We start from the raw sequence: 24,101 nt of genomic DNA on the forward strand, positions 1-24,101 counted from the left end.
TCTTTGTACACAGCTCTCCACAGGCATGGCTCTCTCTGTCCTCCATTCTTGCTCTGCTTCCCAGGGCCTCAAAAAGAAGGCATGCCTCCCTGGGGAGAAGTCTTGCCACACTGCCTGCTCCTGCTTGATGGAATATGAGCATGGTGCCCAGGATCTCCTTGAGTAGCTGCTTTTGAATGGCGCTGGTCCACAGCTGTGATTCTAACGAGTGGTCCCTTCTGTTCCCTGCTGTCCTCCTCCCAGCCCTTTCCCCTCCACACTTGTGAGTGTTAGTAGGGCTCTGCCAGAATGTTGTTTACTTCCTTTTTTTTTTTTTGCTTATTAGAGGACTGTAAGTGTTGTCTCTAGATTTTGTTGTCTTTCTGTCTGATTTTATCAGAATCATTTGGAAGCCATACAAAAGCATCCTTCTTAATTTTTAGCATGAATGCAGGGGTTCTTTCATACTTATGTTCCTTTTCTCATTTTGCTTGGGTTGGGAGTAAAAGAGGAAACTTGGGTGTGGTTTTTCTGAGGATCTCTTATATCTGTGCCCTCTTTATTTCCTCTCCACTTCTCTGCCTCATCTCATATTTGATCATGTATCTTTCTTCCTAGAATCCCCCTGCTGTGTCTTCCTGCCTCTTTTCTGGCACCGCTCTCCTGGTGTTGGCACTCGGTAAGAAAGGGGCTTGGCTCTAGAAGATATTTAGTTGTATTAAAATTGTGTTCAATTTTGAGTACTCATTAGCAACTCTGCTGTAGCTTAAGCAGAAAACAAAAGGTCCAGGGTGGTCTGTCCAGGACTGGTAGGGTGACTCAGTGATGCCGACAGGTGCAGCTCCTGCTGTCTCTCCGCCTTGCTGCTTTCTGTGAGGTCTGCTGCACCTCCGGGCTGTGCATGTCTCCCAGGAGGGAGCGGGGGAGAGGAAGAGGCAGCACAAGAGACTTCCGCCTTCTTTTCTTTGGTTGGAGTGTGTCTCCTGCCACACTCCTGGTTGCTGGGAAGCAAAGGAAGGGAGTCATTACCTTTTTCAGACTCTGCGGCAGAGGCAGGCCAAGAGAAAAGGGCTGGGAAAAGGAGGTGGGTGAGCCACCTTCCTTGTTCCCAACACCTGTTGGTCAGAAGAAACTCTCCTGCCCATTCATACCTAGGGCCTCAGAATGTTGTTTTTATAGAAAGGAAAATATCGATTGCAGGGGGAGTGGCTGTAAGTGGGCATTTATTCTTATCCCCATCTCCCACCCCCTAGACATCTGTTTCTCCAAACTAGAGAATATTGGGGTTTTCCCTCAATTTTCTTCCATTTTTTTCCATTCCACTGCACAATTCTTTCAACAGTGACATGTGGATGCAATAGATGTGGAAGTGTACTGTGAGGCTGGAAATTTTCCACGGACTACTTTTGTTCAATAATTGTGCTTCCTTTTTTTAAAAAAAAATTATAGTCTGTTTTATGGGGGGGAGATTTGTAAATACATATGATGTCACCAGCTCTCCCAGAAGTGTCTTTGGTGTTTTGTTCTGTTTGGTGGGGGGTGGGTAGGGTTTGCAGGATGAAGTTGATGGTATGGGTTCAGATACGAACCTGAACCAGGTCTTCAGGTTCCTGGAGTCTCTCATTTCTTGTCACCCAGCAGGCCCTACTAATTTATATTTCATCTTTTACCCCGCCTGCTTTGGCTGTTCCTCGGCATTTTGGGCCACTCCAGACATTAAGTGGCTTTTTCCATCTCTTTTGTGTCTCAGTGGCCACAGCAGGTTCACAGTTGCAGGCCGACTGTGGAGAAGGTCAGGAAATGCTAATGGGACATTTAGCAGCAAGTGTTCCTGCTTAACTTTCCATGGAAAACAAAATCCAACTGACAGAGGGAAAAATTCAGTTTTGTCTTAATGTTGAAACGGTCCCAAGTTAGGACTGTGTGATACATTAGTCATTTATAGATATAATTTCAGAAGTGACAGGGAGTAATAGATCATTTTGGTCTGTGTCACCAGACACATTCCCTACTGAGTACTTCTTTTGTAACACATAAGATGGAATTTGAATGTGCTTAAATGCAGTAAAATGTGTACATTAGAATTATGGTGAAAATTTGAACTTGAATTTTGAGAATTAATGTATAATTTCATGATGTGTGCTACTACAACTGTAATTCAAAAGACTTAATCCACATACTTCTGAAGAAATATCACTGCCTATGAATACTGCTGGATATTCTTGTTATTCTTCTTCATCCGTATGATAAGGTGAAAATATCAAGTGTCTTAGGATTAGAAAAACTCAAAGTGTGAGTCCTGGATCTCACAGTTACTGACAGTGAATTCAGAGAAATTCCTTGGCTCCTGATTCTCAGTTTTACTGTCTACAGAATGGTAAAAGTGACATATTTCAGATTTGAAAGTCTCACATGGCAGGATGTAGTCTGTAAATTGCAAAGCATTATGTATATGTAAGTACATATTAGTTTGTAAACTGCTTTTACTTGTAACAAACTACAATACACTTTCTAAGTGGATACGTGGTATTTCATTATGCTGCTGCTGCTGCTAAGTCTCTTCAGTTGTGTCCGACCCCATAGACGGCAGCCCACCAGGCCCCGCCGTCCCTCGGATTCTCCAGGCAAGAACACTGGAGTGGGTTGCCATTTCCTTCTCCAGTGCATGAAAGTGAAAAGTGAAAGTGAAGTCGCTCAGTCGTGTCTGACTCTTAGTGACCCCATGAATCACAGCACACCAGGCCCCTCCGTCCATGGGATTTTCCAGGCAAGAGTACTGGAGTGGGGTGCCATTTCATTATATAGGTGGACAAAACATTTAGGTTGTTATATATCTGTATCTGTTTTACATACATGTATGTATCTAACTCTATATGTCTGTCTGTCTACACACACACACACACACACACACATACATACAAAGAAGCTTTCCAATATACAATATAGTATTGTTAACTGTGGCTTCTCTGCTTCGCTGGTGGTTCAGATGGTAAAGAATCTGCTTAAGATGTTGGAGATGTGGGTTCAATTCATGGGTTGGGAAGATCCCCTGGGGCAGGGAATGGCTACCTACTCCAGTATTCTTGCCTGGAGAATTCCATGGACAGAGGAGCCCTGTGGGCCACAGTCCATGGGGTTGGGAAGAGTCGGACATGACTGAGCAACTAACACACACACACACACACACACACACACACACACACACACACACACACACATTGTTAACTGTAGTCACCATGCCATACACTTTATCCTCAGAATTTATCTTGTAACTGAAAGTTTTTACCTTTTGACCACCTTCACCCAGTTCCCTCACTCACTGCCTGCCTCTGGCAACTGTTAATCTTTTCTCTGTATCCGTGAATTCAGTTTTTGTTTGTATTTAGATTTCATATGTAAGTGTATATAGTATTTTTATGTGTTGTTCCAATTCATTGTGATGATCACTAATTGTTTGAATGATCATAAGAAACTTTTTGTGGTAAAAGCTCACTCCTAACTTCTACAATGAAAATAAGTACTACAAATAAGATAAAAAGGCCAAAGACTGACTGGCAGAATCTTTTTATGGCTACATGGCAAATAGGTTAATTTCTTTAATACACAAAGAGCTTTTAAATAAATCAACAAGAAAAGCTGAAAACTGTAATATAATTTAGGTAAAGAACATGAGTCAGCAATGTATGGAAAAAACCCTAAACAGATGGCAGACGTGAAAAGATACTCATTTCTTTTACTTTTAAAGAAATGAAATTTAAATCGGAGTTCTTTTTTCCTTTATTATATTCAGTCAGTTCAGTTCAGTTGCTCAGTAGTGTCCGACTCTTTGCGACCCCATGAATCACAGCACGCCAGGCCTCCCTATCCATCACCAACTCTGGGAGTTCACTCAGACTTATTGATGCCATCCAGCCACCTCATCTCCTGTTGTCCCCTTCTCCTCCTGCCTCCAATCCTTCCCAGCATCAGAGTCTTTTCCAATGAGTCAACTCTCTGCATGAGGTGGCCAAAGTACTGGAGTTTCAGCTTTAGCATCATATTATATTAGTAAAGATTAAAAAGTTGGAAAATATAATTGAGAATATATGAAAATAGACACTCCATAGATATTTAAATTGGTGTGACTTTTTTGGAGTCAATTTTGTAATACCTTAAAACATTTCAATGCAAACCTGGACCTATTATTCTCCTTTCCAGGATTTTATCCTGTAAAAGTACCGGATGAACATAAAAAGAGAGCAGTAGATATGTCACTGTGACGTGTGTGCGTATGTGTGTGTCAATGAAACAAATAACTGTGTAAACAAAATATAACTGTAAACTACCTGTATCGCCTGTATATGTCTCAATGTGGTACTGCTCAAATTTATGTATATTCAAGAAAAGGAATTTTATATAGTAACTAAAAAGTGGACTGATCTCTGATATGCTGATAACTAAAAAAAGCAAGTTCAGCTTGGTTCAGACTTGTTTTTATGCTTTTATGCATTTATGTCATATGATATATACCATAAGTAGGAAAACGTTCTTGTATATTCGTAGACAACTTCTGATAGAATGAATAAGAAATTATTAACAGTGATTACCTTCTGGGAGTTAGATTGAAGTAAGTGAAGGAAGAGAGGAAGAATTTACTTTTTATTCTGTTAGCTTCTGTACCTTTGGAATTCGTTCCCCTCCCAATAATATTTTTTAATGAAAAACTTCAAACATACAGGATATTTAAAAAAGACTGGACAGTGAAAATGAATAAATTCACCACCTAGATGCTGTAATGAATATTTGCTGTAATAGCATTATCACTAAATTGAAAACAAGGATGATGAATTATTTTTATAAATTTAGTAATTAGAGCTTAGCAGGAAGAGTATATTACAGTAATTAGATAGCAAAATCAAAAAAATGCATAAATCTGCTAGAAGAGAAAACTAAATGGGATAACATGATAAATATAAGGAGTTTTTAGGAGCACAAACTTCAAGGTAACAATTCTGTGCAAGAGGAGAGGCAGAGGCTCTGGACCTTAGGAGGGGTTTCCTGCCTGCAGTTCTTCAGACCTGAGATCAAGGGAGGATGGTCTCAGAGAAGAGAAACCTCCAAGCAGGTAGCTTTTGGCTCACCTCTAAGCCTCTTCTCAGACTTGAGCCAGGTGGTAGTCAGCAGGGAAACTTGCTAAAAAGCATTTGACCCTCACAAACCGTATCTTTGTGTGTGGAAATGAAAGACTTTAACAAAAGCGTAAACCAGTGGATCTGATTTGGATCTGAATGAGACCTGGAGAGGAGAGTTTAGTTTAGTTTTGTTTTTTCTTGTTTTTTAAACATCCTAGTTATTCGACACTGAGCTACTGCTCTGTGTGTAAACCTTGATTCAGTAAAAAAGAGTTTAAGTCCAGAAATCTGAATTTTTAACAAGTACCCGGTGACTTCATTGCAGGTAGGTATTGCAAAATATTGTCCTTTTCTAAGGAGGGGGCTTCTTTAGCCCCCACGAAGATCTAGCTACTCCAAGAGTCTGCACATTTCTTTGCCAGGAATGTCTATCCTCTCCAAAGCCTCTCACTCATTTTCTAAATGAACTTAATCACTAAACTCCTAAGGAGCAAACACAAAGGGCTTTATCTCTTGGTAAATGATCTCATCCAAGGTGTTGGAAATCAACCTAGGTGGGGGTCTAGAAAGAGGAGATTGTTATATTTTAACTTCCTAACCGTTCAACATTTACACTCCACATAAACATCACGGGGCATCTGATGCCATCTTCTCTAACTTCTGTTTACTGGGTCATTCTGACACATGTGGTTTTGTTCTTGAGTTCTCTAAAAGTCTCCAACTCTCTTCTCCTGGTGTTTTTTGTTGGCAGCTTCTTCCTACTGTTATCAGAGTATTTGAATTCTCATCAATTTTCTTGTGACTTTTGTGGAATGCACTTGGTAGAGCAGCAGCTGTTCCATCTTCTACTTAGAACAGGTTTTCTTCCCCTGAAGGATTAATAGGGAAGCAAACTATTTGCAGTTGCTTCACTCCACCTCTGACAGTTCTTTAACCCCATGAGAAAGAAGAATCTAAGAGTTTCTCATTCTTTCTCAGCATGACAATTGTCATGAGTTCTTCCTTGTCATTCTTCATATCTTCTCTTTTCTTGGCCAGTCAGTGTAAACTGAGGAATTTGTTTCTACGGTGACCATCAACCTAAAGAAAACATGCTGTACCAAGGAATGAGTAATTTATTTTTATTATTATTTTTTTTAATACAACAAACATTTCTTGAGCTCTTTCTGTGCATTGTGCTAAATGCTGGAGACATGGGTGTAAAAGCAGATAGTAGCAGCCAAGTCTCCAAAAAACCTTGACAACTCCAGGTTGAGAGCATCCCATATAATGAGGAAACAATATAATTAAAGGTCTGGGAGTGAATGTGTACAATGGAGACTATTCAGATATGACTAGGATACATGGTTCTTGGTGAGAAATAAGAGATTCTTTGAAGACTTTGTGCTGCTGTCAAAAATCTGAATATCACTCAACAGGAAATTATTTCTTAATTAACAAATTAAGATATGGAGAACACAGCATTCTAGTGTAAAAACACAATAAATAAAATAATACTGCCGTTTTCTTTTTAAATCATTTAGGTGAGGACATAGTTAGAATTGTAAACATGGCCACAGATTGGATATGGGAGTCAAATGCGAAGAGGAGGTCATATTCACTCCAAGGTGGGTGTCTGGATGATTTAGGGGGTGATCTAAGGTTGGTGTCTAATGAAATAAGGTTTGGAAAGAAAGCTAATAATTTCATTTGTTAATAATTTGGGGGGAATGCTCAAGGAGTTGTTTGTAGACCAAAGGGAGTTAGTTCCTTATAGAAACGGGAGTTTCTCAAGGCACAGTGGAGAGCCTTACAGATGGGAGGCATGGAAGAGGGAAGAGTAGGGAGCAACTGGGGAAGGATGAGAAGAGAGACTGGGTTATTTCAGGGTAATGTTCAGTAGTGAAGAGGAGGGGCTTGGGTGCAGGCCTGGATGGAGGGCGTGGAAGGATCACAGCTGAATTTGTTGAGCTCTAGCCACAGTGCTCCTGGTGGAATGCTGACTTGCTGGCCTCTGCAGAGTTCTCTCCCAGGTGCTGGGCACAGTTGCTCAAAGCAGCTCCTGCAGGGAGGGTCAAGGGGTCAGGAAGGAGGGTGGTCAGAGGAGAGAGCTGGAGATACCGGCCTCTGCAGAATGCTCTTATTTTTCTTGGCATTTGACAGGTGGTCTAGATGGAATCTAGCTGGGAGCCAAGCCAGTCAACAGATTCCCTTAATGGTTCTCACCACCCCCACAAGGGCCTCCCTTGTTTAAGGCATCTCTTCTTCACATTATTTTAGTGGTCATTCTACTTGAGTGTTTATTTGCTAAGTGACATTTTACAGAAATAAATATAATGCCTATTTCAATAAAAGTAGTTTCTGAAAAGGCCAGATCGATTTACCTAAAGAAAATTTAATGTTATTATGAATTATAGATATTTCACACTATTTTTTTTAGGACTTGGGGGTACCTAACTCATTACATGATTTAGAGAATCTTTTTTTTTGATGTCTGAGTTTAAGAAGTAAATTTTCAAAAATCTTGTTTGCATGAAGGTAAATTTCTAATGCAAGATTATTGATTGGTTTAGAAAATCATATAACATGAATATAATACACTCATGATAGTAAACAAATACTTTATCACCATGGATTCCAAGCAAAATCATTATCATATCCCAAATAAGTACCAGCTGTTCAGAATATCATAGAGGGGGATGGGAGAATCCATGCTTAATTAATCATTTCCTTGGTTAGAAAACAAAATCTTCAAACAAAGAGAACATTATATCTACAAGACACCAGCATTGCTAAGATTCCACCCACAGTAAGGCCAGTCAACATAAAGCCAAGCCTTTCACTGGATTTTGAATTGCTTGTATAAACTTGGAAAATTACAACAGAGAGTAAATGAGATTGTGTCCAGATAACCGAAGTCAAAAGACTGGTCTGCTTCCTTTTCTACGTCCTGTCCTCTCTCTGCCCTGCTGCCCCCTCCCAGTGCCTCCTCCCCTGCCCCTCCCCCCACCTGCCTACCCTGAGCATGCCAACTGGGGTTCTCGTCTTTAATTCCTTTGCATACAGATTGCCATCAAATCCTATGTCTTAAAAATATCATCTATGTGACTCTTCAGTATACGTTTCAATCAAACTTCAAAACCTAATAGAGTGAGCAGTTTAGTAAGAGTTTAAAGTTATTGAATCCCAGGCACCGTCATATTTTTCTCTTTATAACAACCTTCCAATAAGCTATTATTATTAGCGTTATCATCACCGATTCACAGATAGGGTAACTGGCCTTACAGCAGTAGCTCTCAGCCCATCACCTGGGAACTTTTACAACTATCAGTACTCAGGCTACCGTCCATCTGGACCAGTTAAATCAGAAACCCTGAAAGTGGAACCTGGGTGTCTGTATTTTTTTTAAAGTTCTCCAGCTGAATTCAAAGTGTGGTGAAGTTTAGAACTACTGACTTTTAGAACAGTTGATTAACCAGCAGAGGGTCACAAGGCTGATAGATGGAGTTGGATTTAGAACTAGGTTTGTTAGATTTCAGAGTCTCATCTTCATTTTTAAAAAATAATTTTATTTATTTATTTATGGCTGTGCTAGGTCTTTGTTGCTGTGTGGGCTTTTTTTCTAGTTGCATTGAGCAGTGGCTACTGTTTAGCTGTGCTGCACAGACTTCACATTGTGATGGCTTCTCTTGTTGCAGAGGATGGGCTTGCAGAGTAGGGGCGTGGAGCTTCCATAGCTGTGACACGTGGGCTCAGTAGTTGCAGTTCCCAGGCTCTAGAGCTCAGGCTCAATAGTTGTGGGGTAGGGGCTCAGTTCGGAGAAGGCTATGGCACCCCACTCCAGTACTCTTGCCTGGAAGATCCCATGGATGGAGGAGCCTGGTAGGCTGCAGTCCATGGGGTCACAAAGAGTCGGACACGACTGAGCGACTTCACTTTCACTCTTCACTTTTATGCATTGGAGAAGGAAATGGCAACCCACTCCAGTGTTCTTGCCTGGGGAATCCCAGGGACAGGGGAGCCTGGTGGGCTGCCATCTATGGGGTCACACAGAGTCGGACACGACTGAAGCGACTTAGCAGCAGCAGCAGCAGCAGCAGGGGCTCAGTTGCTCTGAGGTATACGGGATCTTCCTGCATCAGTGATTGAACCTGTGTCTTCTGCATTGGCAGGAAGATTCTTTACCATGAGTGCCACCTAGGAAGCTCATCTTGATTACTATAGATTTATAATAAGTCTTGATATCTGGTCAAGCAAGTCCTCCCAACTTTTTCAAGAATATTTTGGATATTCTTAGATCTTTATTTCTTCTTAACTCTCACAATGAAACCTGCTGGATTTTGACTGAGTTTGCAATAAGTCTATCAGTCAACTTGGAGGAGTTTATATCTTTACAATTTTAAGTTTTTAAATCCATGACATGGTACATCTCTCTATTTAAACTAGTTTTCATTAATTAAATGAAATTCAATTCACTATTTAAAATAGTTTTAATTTCATAGCTCTTAAGGAATTTGTGGAACTTTCTCTATACATTTTTATGTCTTTTGAGTTAATCCTATGTCCTTCATGTACATGAAATGCTGTCTGTTTAAAGTGTTAACTGTATAAACTTAATTTTAGTCTTCCCTGATGGCTCAAGTGGTAAAGAATGTGCCCGCAATGCAGGAGACTCAGGAGACGTGGGTTTGATCTCTGGTCAGGAAAATCCCCTGGAGGAGGAAATGGCAACCAACACCAGTATTCTTGCCTGGAAAATTCCAAGGAAAAAGGAGCCTGACAGGCTGCAGTCTGTACAGCTGAACATGATTGAGCACATAAGTGTAAATAGGAGATAAGGCTTTAATTTCTAATGCTACATGGGCTCCTTAGTGGCCCAGGGGTAAAGAATCTGCCTGCAGTGTAGGAGACATGGGTTCAATCCCTGGGTCGAAAAGATCCTTTGAAGAAGGAAATGGCAACCCCCTCCAGTATTCTTGTCTGGGGAGACCCCATGGACAGGGGAGCCTGGTGGCTACAGTCCATGGCATTGCACAAGAGTCAGATATGACTTAGCAATTAAAAAACAAAAACAATGGAATATGATTGATATGAGGCTAACATAGTCATAATACCACCATCTGACAAGGATACTAAATTATACATTATCGTACTCATGACCATGATGCAAAAATCCTAAAAAAAACCAACTAACTTATCAAGACTCAGTTGCATTAATTAAAGGAACGCCAGGTTAGTCTAATGTTTCAAATACTAGAAACTTTATTGTAATTGTAATTCACCATGCTTACAAATAAAATGAGGTAAAATATGATAATTTTGATAGTGTAGAATTTTTAAAAATAAAATTGAACATTTCTTTATGGTTTGCAAACTAGTCATAGAAGACTCGGAGAAGGCAATGGCACCCCACTCCAGTACTCTTGCCTGGAAAATCCCATGGATGGAGGAGCCTGGTGGGCTACAGTCCATGGGGTCACTAAGAGTCGGACACGACTGAGCGACTTCACTTTCACTTTTCACTCTTATGCATTGGAGAAGGAAATGGCAACCCACTCCAGTGTTCTTGCCTGGAGAATCCCAGGGACGGGGGAGCCTGGTGGGCTGCTGTCTATGGGGTCGCACAGAGTTGGACACGACTGATGCGACTTAGCAGCAGCAGCAGCATAGAAGACTACTGTAATTTTAAAAAGGTTGGCTTCAAAAAGGATAGGGAAAACTTTATTTTTAATGGCTAAACATAAAAAATGGCATCTCTTTTTAGATAAAGGAGATTCCAATGATGGCTTATGTATAGTATTAAAATGGAAATCCTTGCCAGATTAATTAGGTAAGAAAAAGAAAGAAAAAAAAAAGGCATAATGATTTGAAAAGAAGAAACAAAACTATCATTATTCACAAATACTACCTTCATTGAGAATTCAAAAACTATAGGAAAATTAGAATTAATAAAAGAATTTAGGGTGTTTGCTTAGTACAAAAATCAGTATACACAAATCAATTGTATTGCCTTATGTAATACCATCAACCAACAGTTAATGTAATTGTAGAAAATGTATTATTTAAAATAGTGAAAAAATATAAATGATCTAGGAATAAATACACCAAATATTTGAAAACTTTTAAGGACAAGATTGAAATATATTATTAAATTAATGTTAAAATCCATACCATGTTCATGGGTTGGAAGTTTCAAAATCATAAAAATGACAAACTTCATCAATTGATCTGTAGATTTGGTGTAATTTAAGTCAGAGTACTCTCAATTTTTTCTGTCCTATATATATATATATATATATATAAATATATATATATATAAAATCAGAGGTAAGTGCTATAAGCAGGTATCATTATAGTGCTGTGCTGTGTGTGCATGCTAAATTGCTTCAGTCCTGTCCACTCTTCGACCCCATGGACTGTAGCCCACCAGACTCCTCTGTCCATGGGATTCTCCAGGCAAGAATATTGGAGTCGGTTGCCATGCTCTCCTCCAGGGGATCTTCCCAACACTGGGATTGAACCCATTTCTCTTAACGTCTCCTGCACTGGTAGGCAGGTTCTTTACCTCTAGCGTCACCTAGTGCTAGGAGGCTAAAATTATAGTAAAGCCAGATATTCGTTTGTGGGGATCATTGAGTCTTCACAAACGGGAGATCACATCTGAGCTGGTTCATGAATGTTGACTATGTTTTCATTTGGGAAGGTGCCAGCAAGCTTGCGGAAGGACAGAACAACCTAATGTGTCCTGTTACCACTGGCTCAGATGATGGGTACCTATTGCCTCGTTTCCAGATGAAGCAAGCTGGCGTGGGCGTTAATGGTACTTCAGTGATTTCCATTTTCTACCTGAATTCCTTGTTTGAATGACCTGTTTACATTTACACTCTGGGTGACACCTATGGCTACAGATGTCTGAGAGTTGAAAATGAACAAACAGCAGCGAGGTATTCCTTATCTCTAATGGATGGTCTGCAAATCCCTTAGCTTTAGCATTTTGTGTGCAATGAATTTTTTAAAAATGAATAAAAGGGAAATAATAGACACACACATCCAGCTGCTTTGTGCAAACAGAATGTTGTTCTTCTGTCAAGGTGACTCTGAGAATAGGATGTGCAGTTTGGATGTGACTGACGCAAAACTGTGTGTTCCTTTTCACTTACTTGGTCTCCTCTTTGTGAAAAATGGACTTGTGTTTGAGATTAAACTTGTTAACCTTTGCTCTACTGATATTCTTAAAGTACCATTTTCATCAGGATACTCTATACAAAAGGCTAAAATGAGTCTGAACCGCCTACTTAGGCCATGTCTTCTGTTTTTGTGCTCTGGGTTCTTAGAATAATATCTGTACTGTCTCAAACATCACTCTCTTTCCCCCGGCCTTAAAATGTTCTTTCATTTATTTATACATTCAACAAATAAACATTTATATACTAGCCACTGTTCTGTGGACTTGGGACACATTTTTCAAGAAAAGAGACAAAAATCCATACTCTGTTGGAGGTTATAGTCTAGCATTTTGTTCATTACAAAATAAATTATAAATTTAAACGAGGAGATAATATAGTATGTTAAAAGATGATAAATGCTATGAAAAAAAGAGAGGGCAAGAGGGCTGGAGATGAGTGTACAAACTACAACTATAAATAGAGTTGTCTGGATGGGCCTCATTTAGAACTGGGTTAGCCTCTGGTCATCTGGGTATGAGAGCCTTTTGGGCAAGGGAGCCACCAAGGCTCAGGACCTATGATGGGAATTTGCTCAGGATTCTCTGCTGCTGCTTCTAAGTCACTTCAGTAGTGTCTGACTGTGTGACCCCATAGACGGCAGCCCACCAGGCTCCCCTGTCCCTGGGATTCTCCAGGCAAGAACACTGGAGTATGTTGCCATTTCCTTCTCCAATGCATGAAAGTGAAAAGTGAAAGTGAAAAGTGAAAGTGAAGTCGCTCAGTCGTGTCTGACCCTTAGCGACCCCATGGACTGCAGCCTACCAGGCTCCTCCGTCCATGGGATTTTCCAGGCAAGAGTACTGGAGTGGGGTGCCATTGCCTTCTCCAGAGAGGATTCTCTAGGAGTAGCCTAACTGGTTAGTATGACTGGAACACAGTGAGCAGGGGGTAAGAATAGCAGGAGAGGAAGTCACAAAGGAAATGGGACAATTGATATACAGATGTGTGAACTTTGTAAGAACTTGGACTTTTAGTGAAATGGGAGGCTCTTCAGGAGAGATGTGATCATTTCCCTTTCTTTGTGCTATTGTTGGCATATATTTTTCAGTTCAGTTCAGTTCAGTCACTCATGTCTGACTCTTTGTGACCCCATGAACCGCAACACTCCAGGCCTCCCTGTCCATCACCAACTCCCGCAGTCCACTCAAACCCATGTCCATTGAGTCGGTGACGCCATCCAACCATCTCATCCTCTGTTGTCCCCTTCTCCTCCTGCCCTCAAACTTTCCCAGCATCAGGGTCTTTTCCAATGAGTAAGTTCTTTGCATCAGGTGGCCAAAGTATTGGAGTTTCAGCTTCAACATCAGTCCTTCCAATGAACACCCAGGACTAATCTCCTTTAGGATGGACTAGTTGGATCTCCTTGCAGTCCAAGGGACCCTCAAGAGTCTTCTTTAACACCACAGTTCAAAAGCATCAATTCTTTGGGGCTCAGCTTTCTTTACGTGACCACTGGAAAAACCATAGCCTTGACTAGATGGACCTTTGTTGACAAAGTAATGTCTTTGCTTTTTAGTATGCTGTCTAGGTTGGTTATAACTTTTCTCCCAAGGAGTAAGCGTCTTTTAGTTTCATGGTTGCAATCACCATCAGCGTGATTTTGGAGGCCAGAAAAATAAAGTCAGCCACTGTTTCCACTGTTTCCCCATCTATCTGCCATGAAGTGATGGGACCAGATGCCATGATCTTAGTTTTCTGAATGTTAAGCTTTAAGCCCACTTTTTCACTCTCCTCTTGCACTTTCATCAAGAGGCTCTTTAGTTTTTCTTCACTTTCTGCCATAAGGGTGATATCATCTGCATATCTGAGGTTATTGATATTTCTCCCGGCAATCTTGATTCCAGCTTGTGCTTCCTCCAGCCCAGCATTTCTTATGATGTACCCTTCATAGAAGTTAAATAAGCAGGATGACAATGTACAGCCTTGACAGACTCCTTTTCCTATTTGGAACCAGTCTGTTGTTGCATGTCCAGTTCTAACTGTTGCTTCCTGACCTGCATACAGGTTTCTCAAGAGGCAGGTCAGGTGGTCTGGTATGCCCATCTCTTTCAGAATTTTCCACTGTGATCCACACAGTCAAAGGCTTTGGCATAGTCAATAAAGCAAAAATAGATGCTTTTCTGGAACTTTCTTGCTTTTTCCATGATCCAGCAGATGTTGGCAATTTGATCTCTGGTTTCTCTGCCTTTTCTAAAAACAGGTTGAACATCTGGAAGTTCATGGTTCACATATTGCTGAAGCCTGGCTTGGAGAATTTTAAGCATCACTTTACTAGCATGTGAGATGAAATATTATTATTGAGATTTTACCAAATAAAAAAATCAAGATTTTTAATTAAGCCAAATTTAAAGTGAAGAGGAACTAAAAAGTCTCTTGATGAAAGTGAAAGAGGAGAGTGAAAAAGTTGGCTTAAAGCTCAACATTCAGAAAACAAAGATCATGACATTTGATACCATCACTTCATGGGAAATAGATGGGGAAACAGTGGAAACAGTGTCAGACTTTATTTTTTTGGGCTCCAAAATCACTGTAGATGGTGACTGCAGCCATGAAATTAAAAGACACTTGCTCCTTGGAAGGAAAGTTATGACCAACCTAGATAGCATATTCAAAAGCAGAGACATTACTTTGCCAACAAAGGTCTGTCTAGTCAAGGCTATGGTTTTTCCTGTGGTCATGTATGGGTATGAGAGTTGGACTGTGAAGAAGGCTGAGCACCGAAGAATTGATGCTTTTGAACTGTGGTGTTGGAGAAGACTCTTGAGAATCCCTTGGACTGCAAGGAGATCCAACCAGTCTATTCTAAAGGAGATCAGCCCTGGGTGTTCTTTGGAAGGAATGATGCTGAAGCTGAAACTCCAGTACTTTGGCCACCTCATGCAAAGAGTTGACTCATTGGAAAAGACTCTGATGCTGGGAGAGTTTGGGGGCAGGATGAAAAAGGGGACGACAGAGGATGAGATGACTGGATGGCATCACCGACTCAATGGATGTGAATTTGAGTGAACTCCAGGAGTTGGTGATGGACAGGGAGACCTGGCGTGCTGCAATTCATGGGGTCATGAGGAGTTGGACACGACTGAGCGACTGAACTGAACTGAACTGAACTGAAAGTAGTATTTGTAATTAAAGTTGTAATTAAAGGAACAATAGCATATTTTAGTGAAATTTTAATCTGTTGCCTTTATAGTAATGTTATAGATGGTCAATATTTCCAACTATACTGCTTTCTTTGTAGTCAAAAAAGACTGATTTCAATTTATTACACTTGGAAGTCATTTTATAATGTAACCAATCAATATCCCACTGTATAAAGAATTAACTAGAGAAACCCTTTACCCAGGATGTAATTATTCAGCCCATACGTTGTTATTACTTTTGCTTTAAACATCAGTTGACTTTTTTGGGGGCTTAACTTTTGGATTAATGTTTGCATAATATATCTTTTTCCTTTTTTTTTACTTTCAATATATCTATATTCTTATATATATGAAGTGAGTTTTTTGTAGATAGCAGATTAATGGATCTTTTTTTTTTAAACTACTGTGCCAATTTTGGTCTTTTAACTGGTGTATTTAGATATTTACTTTGAGGGTAATTATTGATATGCTAGAACTTAGGATGGCATTTTTGTATTTGTTTCTGTTTGATTCCTATATTTCTCTTTTTTTAACCTTCCTGTGGGTTCCATGTACATGTTTTAGGATTCCATCTTGATTTATCTTTTGTCAAATTTTTGTGCATATCACTTGTGTAGTCTTCCTAGTGGTTGTCAGAGATAACGTTAAATTTTGATATAATTTCAAACTTAAAGTTACAAGAGTGGTATAAAAAGAACTTCCTTTCTCTTTTAAAAATTGAAGTATGGTTGATCTAGGATGTTGTATTAATTTCAGGTGTACAACTTCATGATTCAGTGTTTTTATCGATTATATTCCATCGAAAGTTATTACAAAACAGTGGCTGTATTTCCCTATACTGTACAGTATATCCTTGATGTTTATTTATTTTACACATAGTAGTTTGTATCTCTTAATCCCATACCCTGTCTTGTCCCTCCTCGCTACCTTCTCCCCACTGGTAACTACAAATGTGTTGTCTATATCTATGAGTTGGTTTCTGTTTTGTTAGTCATTCATTTGTTTCATTTTTTAGTTTCCACGTGTTTGTGATAATATAAAGTATTTCGTTTTGCTCTGTCTGACATATTTCACTAAGCATAATACCCTGTAGGTACATCCACATTGTTGGAAAAAGCAGAATTTCATTCTCTTTTATGATTGAGTAATATTCTACTGTGTAGGTATATATCACATCAACTTTATCCATTCATTTGTTGATGAATGCTTAGATTGTTTCCTATCTTGCCTATCGAAATAATAGTACTATGAACATTAGGGTACATTTATCTTTTTGAATAAGTATTTTCATTTTCTTCAAATATATATCCAGGAGTGGAATTTTTAGATCATAGAGTAGTTCTATTTTTAGTTTCTTTAAGAACTTTTATACTGTTTTCCACAGTGGCTGCACCAATTTACAACTCCCACCAACTGGTACAAGGGTTCCCTTTTCTCCACATCCTTGTCAACACTTGTTATTTCTTGTCTTTTTGATGATAGCCATTCTGATAGGTGTGAGGTGCTATTTCATTGTGGTTTTTGATTTGCATTTCTCTGATGATTAATAGTGTTGAACATCTTTTCATGTGCCTGTTGACCACCTGCAGGTCTTCTTTGAAAACATTTCTATTAAAGTCTTATGCTCATTATTTAATCAGGTTGTTTTTTTTTTTCATATTGAGCTATATGAGCTGTTTATATATTTTGGTCATATCCTTGCAAATATTTTCTGTCATTCAGTAGACTGTCTTTTCTTTTTGTCAGTGGTTTCCTTTGCTGTGTAAAAGCTTCTAAGTTTAATTAGCTTCTATTTATTTTATTTTTGTTTCCTTTGTCTTAGGAGTTCAGTTCAGTTCAGTTCAGTTGCTCAGTCGTGTCTGACTCTTTGTGACTCCATGAACCACAGCACACCAGGCCTCCCTGTCCATCACCAACTCCTGGAGTTTACTCACACTCATGTCCATTGAGTCGGTGATGCCATCCAACCATCTCATCCTCTGTCATCCCCATCTCCTCCTGCCCTCAATCTTTCCCAGCATCAGGGTCTTTTCAAATGAGTCAGCTCTTCACATCAGGTGGCCAAAGTATTGGCGTTTCGGCCTCAACATCAGTCCTTCCAATGAACACCCAGGACTGATCTCCTTTAGGATGGACTAGTTGGATCTCCTTGCAGTCCAAGGACTCTCAAGAGTCTTCTCCAACACCACAGTTCAAAAGCATCAATTCTTCGGTGCTCAGCTTTCTTTATAGTCCAATTCTCACATCTATACCTGACCACTGGAAAAACCATAGCCTTGACTAGACGGACCTTTGTTGACAAAGTAATGTCTCTGCTTTTTAATATGCTGTCTAGGTTGGTCATCAGAGAAGGCAATGGCAACCCACTCCAGTACTCTTGCCTGGAGAATCCCATGGACAGAGGAGCCTGGTAGGCTGCAGTCCATGGGGTCACAAAGAGTCAGACACGACTGAGCGACTTCACTTTCACTTTTCATTTTCATGCATTGGAGAAGGAAATGGCAACCCACTCCAGTGTTCTTGCCTGGAGAATCCCAGGGACGGTGGAGCCTGGTGGGCTGCTATCTATGTGGTTGCACAGAGTCGGACCTGACTGAAGCGACTTAGCAGCAGCAGTAGGTTGGTCATAACTTCCCTTCAAAGGAGTAAGCGTCTTTTAATTTCATGGCTGCAGTCACCATCTGCAGTGATTTTAGAGCCCAGAAAAATAAGTCAGCCACTGTTTCCCCATCTGTCTGCCATGAAGTGATGGGACGGGATGCCATGATCTTAGTTTTCTGAATGTTGAGCTTTAAGCCAACTTTTTCACTCTCCTCTTGCACTTTCATCAAGAGGCTCTTTAGTTCTTTTTCACTTTCTGCCATAAGGGTGGTGTCGTCTGCATATCTGAGGTTATTGTATTTCTCCTGGCAATCTTGATTCCAGCTTGTGCTTCCTCAGGCCCAGCATTTCTCATGATGTACTCTGCATATAAGTTAAATAAGCAGGGTGCCAATATACAGCCTTGACAGACTCCTTTTCCTCTTTAGAACCAGTCTGTTGTTGCATGTCCAGTTCTAACTGTTGCTTCCTGACCTGCATACAGGTTTCTCAAGAGGCAGGTCGGGTGGTCTGGTATGCCCATCTCTTTCAGAATTTTCCACAGTTTATTGTGATCCACACAGTCAAAGGCTTTGGCATAGTTAATAAAGCAGAAATAGATGTTTTTTGGGAACTCTCTTGCTTTTTTGATGATCCAGCGATGTTGGCAATTTGATCTCTGGTTCCTCTGCCTTTTCTAAAACCAGCTTGAACATCAGGAAGTTCACGGTTCCTAAATAACATATTGCTGTTATTTATGTCAAAAGTATTCTACATACATTCTCTTCTAGGATTCTTGTGGTTTTAAGTCTTACATTTAGGTCTTTAATCCATTTTGAGTTTATTTTCGCATATGGTATGAGACAGTGTTCTAATTTCATTCTATCACATGGAGCTCTACAATTTTCCCAGTATCACTTATTGAAGAGACTGTCTTTTCTCCATTTACTTTCTCCATATATTTTTGCATCCTTCATTGTACATTAATTGCACAGAAGTGTGGGGACTTATTTCCAGGCTCTCTGTTCTGTTCTATTGATTTATGCATCTGTTTTTATGCCAGTACCATACTGTTTTAATTATGGTAGCTTTGAAGGACAGTCTGAAGTCAGGGGATGTGATCCTTCCAGCTTTGTTCTTCATTCCTCAGGATTGCTTTGGCATTTCAGGGTCTTTTGTGGTTCCAAATAGTTTTAGAATTAGTTCTGGTCTGTGAAAAATGTCCTGGGTATTTTGATAGGGATTGTATTAAATCTATAGATTGTTTTGAGTAGTATGGACATTTTAACAAAAGTAATTTTTCTAATCCTTGAACATGGTATATTTCCATTTCTTTGTATTGTTTTCAATTTCCTTCATCAGTTGTTGTAATAGTTTTCAGAGGACAGGTCTTTGACCACCTTGGTTAAATTTATTCATAGGTATTTTATTCTTTCTGATGTGATTTTAAATTGTTTTCTCTTTCTGATAGTTCATTATTAGTGTATGGAAAAGTAACAGAATTCTGTATATTAATCTTATATCCTGCAACTTTGCTGAATTTATGTGTTAGTTCTAATAGCTTTTTGGTGGAGACTTTAGGGTTTTCTACAAAGTAAATCTCCTATATATGAACAAGTTCTGTTCCAAGAGCATGTTCATAAATCCAATTTGTCTGTAAATCTGACAAAGTTAGCCTGGGTATCCAATTAACACAGTCAGTTATATAATATTGTGCTGTAATAGATGATAATACTTTTCACACAAATAATACATAAACATGAAAATAAAATATTTTTAATCTTACAGTACCTTGAAAAATATTTGAAACTCAGTCTCTTTAATCTTCATTAATTTGGGAGCAGCTTTTCATTTTTTCCTTACATTCCTTGAACCTCAGGGTTTTTTTTGAGGAGTAAAGGTGATTATTTTGCTGAATGTTCTTTAATTCTGGTTTGTCTGAAGTTTATTAAGGAAATATTCACATTTGTTGTTGTTGTTATTCAGTCACCCAGTCACGTCCAATTCTTTGCAACCCCACGGACTGTAGCATGCCAGGCCTCCCTGTCTCTCACCATCTCCCGGAGTCTGCCCAAGTTCATGTTCATTTCATCGGTGATACCATCTGGCCATTTCATCCTCTGACACCCTCTTCTTCTGCCCTCAGTTTTTCCCAGCATCAGGGACTTTCTAATGAGTTGCTTGTTCGCATTGGATGACCAAAATTCTGGAGCTTCAGCTTTAGCATCAGTCCTTCCAGTGAATATTCAGGGTTGCTCTCCCTTAAGATTGACTGGTTTAATCTCCTCACTGTCCAAAGGACTTTCAGGAGTCTTCTCCAGTACTACAGTTTGAAGGCATCGGTTCTTTGGTGTTCTGCCTTCTTTATGGTCCAGCTCTCACAACCATACGTGACCACTGGGAAGACCATAGGCTTGACTATACGGACCTCTGTTGGCAGAATCATGTCTCTGCTTTTCAATACACTGTCTAGGTTGGTCATTGCCTTCCTGCCAAGAAGCAATCATCTTCTGATTTTATGACTGCAGTCACTGTCCACAGTGATTCTGGAGCCCAAGAAGAGGAAATTTATCACTCCTTCCACATTTCCCCCTTCCAGTTGCCATGCAGTAATGGGGCCGGATCTCATGATCTTAGTTTTTTTAATATTTAGTCTTAAGCCGGCTCTTTCTACTCTCCTCCTTCACCCTTGTCAAGAGGCTCTTTAGCTCCTGTTTGCTTTCTGCCATTAGAGTGGTATCATCCGACTCTCTGAGGTTGTTGATGTTTCTCCTCCCTATATCGATTCCAGCTTGTAACGCATCCAACTTGACATTTCTCATGATGTGCTAAGGTAAACAAACAGGGTGACAGCAGACAGCTCTGTCATACTCCTTTCTCGATCTTGAACCAATCAGTTGTTCCATACAGGGTTCTAACTGCTGCTTCTTGACTCACATACAGGTTTCTCAGGAGACAGGTAAGATGGTCTGGTACTCCCCTCTCTCTAAGAGCTTTCCACAGTTTGTCATGATACAAACAGTCAAAGGCTGTAGCGTAGTCAATGAAACAGAGATAGATGTTTTTATGAAATTCCCTTCTCTATAATCCAGAAAATGTTGGCAATTTTATCTCTAGTTCTTCTTCCTTTTCTAAAGCCAGCTTGAACATCTGAAAGTTCTTGGTTCGCATTATGCTGAAGCCTAGCATGCAAGGTTTTAAGCGTGACCTTACTTGCATGGGAGATGAGTACGACTGTATGATGGTTAGCATGTTCTTTGGTACTACCTTTTTTGGGAAATGGGATGAGGATCGACCTTTTCCAGTTCTGTGGCCACTGCTGGATCTTCCAGATTTGCTGACATAATGAATGCAAAACCCTGATGGCATTGTCTTTTAGGGATTTGAATAGTTCTGCTGGAGTTTCATTGCATTCACTAGCTTTATTAACCAAAGTGCTTCTTAAGGCCCACCTCACTTCACACTCCAGAATGTCTGTCTCTGGGTGACTAATCACACCGTCATAGTAACCGGTTCATTAAGATCTTTTTTATATAGTTCTTCCATGTATTCTTTCCATCTCATCTTGATCTCTTCAGCATCTACTAGGTCTCTACCATTTTTATCCTTTCTTGTGTCCATCTTTGGGTAGAATGCTCCCTTGATGTTTTCAACTTTGCTGAAGAGATCTCTAGTCCTTCCTTTTTGTTGTTTTCTTCTATTATTAAACACTGTTGATTGAAGAAGTGCTGTTTGTCTCTTCTATCTGTTCTTTGGAACTGTGCATTTAATTGAACGTATCTTTCCCTCTCTCTCTTGCTTTTCACTTCACTTTGTTCTTCTGCTATTTATAAAGCCTCCTCAGATAACCACTTTGCATTCTTGCTTTTCTTTTTCTGTGGATGGTTTTGTTTGCCACCTCCTGTACAATATTATGGACCCTGTCCATAGTTCTTCAGGCACACTGTTAACTAGATCTACTCCCTTGAATCTATTTGTTACCTCTACTGCGAATTCATATGGGATTTGATTTAAGTCATACCTGGCTGGTCTAGTGTTTTTCCTGGTTTTCTTTAGTTTAAGCCTGAATTTTGCTATAAGAAGTTGATGATCTAAGCCAACAGTCAGCTCCAGGTCTTATTTTTACTGACTGTATACAGGCTTCTCCATCTTTGGCTACAAAGAATGTAATCAATTTGATTTTAGTATTCACATTACTTATTTGTAATAAGAAATTTGGAAACAGTCTAAATATGTCATTTTAGGAACTTGTTTAAATAAAGATATGCTATGATATATTATGTGGTTATCAAAATAATGGTATTTTTAACCATTATTTTGTTTAGTTTTAACCAACTAACCATAGAAAGTTCAAATACATTAAGAACAAAAGGCAAGGCACAAAGCAGTCTATAAAAATGATACAATTTTTGTAAGCAAATATGCAGTTATTTATGGGAAAATTTGCATAGGAAATAGTCTGAAGGAAAATACACCAAGTTATTAATTTAAGGTATTATTATCTCTGGGTTGTAACCCAGAGATTTTTCTCCCTTTTCAAGTTTTTCTCTTGTTTTTCTCCAGTGAAGATCTATTATTCATGCAATTTTAAAAAGGAAATTTTTTTTCCCCTATAAATCCAACAACCTTTTAAAATTTTAAAACCAAAGTGCTTTCATTTTTCTAGGGAAAAAAAGAGAGAGTTATATATAGGGCATTATGTTGTAATGGAAAATACATTGAACTGAGATCAAATCCAAATATCACTGTTTACTATTTATAAGGTCTTGGTCAGGGGCTTCATGATTTTTGAGTTTCAATTTCCTCATATTTAAAATGGGGATCACAGTATCATTTTCCTGTCTACTTCACTGCTTTGTTTTGAGAATCAAATGGAATAATGTATTTTGTTACTCTTTGTAAATTTTAAAAACCAATACCAATATTAATAAAAGGTATTCTTATTTTATTTTTCATGAAAAATATCTCCAGCTCATTGCATACCAGAGGTGGACTTTTCCTAAAATTATTTACAGTAAAAAATATCCAAACTCCTAGGCATTTGAACTTCACTCTGGTTTCTAGAATTACTAATCTTTTCATCTAGAATAGACAGAGCAATAAGGAATTAGCAGATCAACCACTGTAACACTCATAGCTTATCCATGTTCTCAGCTTAAAGAAAAAAACTTTTTTTTTCTACTTCTTCTTCAATTTTTTCCCACTTATTATGTGATCAGTTATTTCTTAGCTTTGATAAACAGTAGAAAGTTCTTTCCTCTTTAGAGACTTCTGATATGCCTCATCCTAGGAAAAAGAAATGTAGGAGACACATGCAGTGGCACCTAGGTGCTCCTGGAGTAGCCACCTTTCGCCTAAAAGTGCAACCCGTTTTGGGGATGGGGATGCTTCACTGACTTTTGCTGCTTCTCCTGCCCAGGACTGCAGACCAGTGGGAGTAACAGGGTCTGGGAGAGACAGCAGCTGTGGTATAAGGAGGTGCCCTGGCCACTGGAGAGAGATTTCTGGAGTCATCTAGGAGTTTTGCTGAGAACCAAAAGCCCTAGGGAAGAAGAGGTGAGAAGAAGCAAAAATGAAGCTCCAGCAAGTACTCTTATAAGGCTACAGACATGGAACACTGGTTTTGCTTATTTATCTCCATCCAGTAGCTGGTCCTGTCTTAGGCTGGTGGTCTTTCATGCCACACAGTCATGCATATTTTCACTGTGAATGTTCAATAAATATTTAAGAAATAATAACTGATCACATAATGAAGTTTGGAGGTTGACCTGGCCCCTTACATCCCATATACAGATATTCATTATGTTTCACAAGATTTGTTAGAAAAAATTTCACAGTGGCAATGTGAAAGAAACCATTTGTAAACCCACAGCACACAGAATCAGGGGGTCACAAAATTACTGTAATACATGGTTCAGCTGTTGTTATTGTTTTTTAAAAGACATAAAATGTGTCCCAAAGCGATCTAAACAGTTTAGATGTTATAAAAAACCATTTTGTGAAGCAATATATTGTGAAAACAAATATTTTTTCCCCTAAAGAAAATCTGGAAAATGAAAATTAAATCTTCAAGGCTTCTTTTAAAG

The 24,101-nt window shown here is 39.3% G+C and overlaps 1 long non-coding RNA gene across 1 annotated transcript; it reads left to right on the forward strand.

Moving 5' to 3' along the window:
* Positions 1-561: 561 nt before the first annotated feature.
* Positions 562-23,892, forward strand: LOC138988949 (uncharacterized). Its single transcript, XR_011465219.1, has 3 exons — positions 562-658; positions 6,614-6,697; positions 23,435-23,892. It is a non-coding gene; the product is annotated as an uncharacterized lncRNA (long non-coding RNA).
* The last annotated feature ends 209 nt before the right edge of the window (positions 23,893-24,101 follow it).

Source organism: Bos mutus, chromosome 8 (assembly GCF_027580195.1).
Source record: "Bos mutus isolate GX-2022 chromosome 8, NWIPB_WYAK_1.1, whole genome shotgun sequence".
Lineage (NCBI taxonomy): Eukaryota > Metazoa > Chordata > Mammalia > Artiodactyla > Bovidae > Bos > Bos mutus.